This window comes from Priapulus caudatus, unplaced genomic scaffold (assembly GCF_000485595.1).
Source record: "Priapulus caudatus unplaced genomic scaffold, Priapulus_caudatus-5.0.1 Scaffold2052, whole genome shotgun sequence".
NCBI classification, from domain to species: domain Eukaryota; kingdom Metazoa; phylum Priapulida; class Priapulimorpha; order Priapulimorphida; family Priapulidae; genus Priapulus; species Priapulus caudatus.
The window spans coordinates 35,552-37,258 of record NW_014579113.1 but is presented as its reverse complement, the minus strand read 5'-3'; positions in this window follow the sequence as shown (position 1 = coordinate 37,258).

The following is a 1,707-nucleotide window of genomic DNA, read 5'->3' as shown; positions in this document are numbered from 1 at the left end:
TCTTGCACGTCTAATCCAAGTGATGTTACAGTAAACTCTATGAGGTGGCTGCCTTCTCAAGTGAACAGTATTGCATGCGGACTCTAATTGAATATCAGTAGTGCATGGCACGGTCCTGGTACGTACATCACGGTTCCAGGCCTGACTGATTCAGCAATCGGAGGTCAGAAATTATGTCAAGTTAACTGATAAAGGAGTACATCGGAAGGTCATTCGGCGCATGTAGTGGACTATTTGGAAGTCAAGTTCAGAAGCAAATAGGTTCACGCCTTCAAGGACTCCAAGATCCAGAAATGCAGCAGGACGGTGTACCCAAGGCCACGCGGGCCAATGTCAAGGCCGCTTCCGAACAGAGGCAGGCACATACTCAAGGTCTGTCATCGGTTACCGACAAATTGCGTTCCGTTCTTAATAGCAGCAATACCGAAGTGGCAGTAATGAGAGCTCATCATTCAGACTGGCTACGCGAGTACGAGAAATACCTAGTATCTCATCATGCATGGCTCGATTTGGTGGAAGATGAGACAAGAACGGAACTCGAAGCAGAATTACAAGAAGAATTGGCATCTTTCGCTGAATTTAAGGAACGGTTAGTAAGATGGTTTTTGGAAAATGATAAAGCTCCCCCCTCAGGTGGAAAATCCAGATCTGGGAACTCCGTAGGTACGACACACTCGGGTGAATCCTCTTGTCGTTCAAGTAGGAGCAGCCTATCGTTGATCAAGGCACAGGAAACCCAGAGAAAGGCCGAGCTAATGGCCAGGGCTGCAGCTCTTGAAGAAAGGAAACAGATTGAGCAGGAGAAGCTTCAGTTGAAACTCAAGGAAGAGGAATTTCAGATAAGAACTGAGATAAAGGTGTCGGATGCTAGAGCTTCTGTCTTGGAAGAGTTGGAGAGGAGTGAGTTAAATGATCAGAAAATGCCACGGGACTTTGACGTGGTTAAGCTGGACACTATTCCGGAGTATCCACCAGGGACTCAAGCAGCTTCAACTCCAAACAGGACTACATTCAACTTTGACGCGCCAGAGTATATTCCAGTCAATCAAGAGCACAATGATGAGGGCATCGCAGGAAATATTGAAGCCAACCACGGATCGCAGGACGGGAGTCAGGTAAATGGTGGCACATCTTCTGCCGGCTGTATTGATGTTCCCACACCAGTAAGTAGCCCAACACAGCCGGGACAGCAAGCCAGGACTCATAAGGGTAGCTTAGCATTGATGTATGGTTCCATGCCGGGGACGTCCTCGTTATCGATACAGATGGATACAGTTGTTAGGGAGTTACGTAAGCCTGCATCAGACCTGAAGAAATTTTCAGGTGACCCTTTGGAGTATCGCAGATTCCTACGTCAATTTCAGGCTCGAGTAGTGAGTAACACTACAACTAACGACGAGAGGCTGAACTATCTGGAACAATTCACCGAGGGAGAAGCACACCGTATTGTTAGTGGGTATAGCTGTCTTGAAGCAGACATTGGTTATTCAACGGCATTGAATGAAATGGAGAGGCGTTATGGCGACAAGGAGTTGGTGGCGACTGCTTACATTAGGCGGGCCCTGGATTGGCCATTGATCAAACCGGATAACCCTAAGGCCCTGGACGCTTACGGTATATTCTTAATAGAGTGTCAGAACGCAGTCAAGGCAATAGATGTGGTGCGGATCCTAGAGTATTCCGAGAATTTAAAGAAACTCGTTTGCA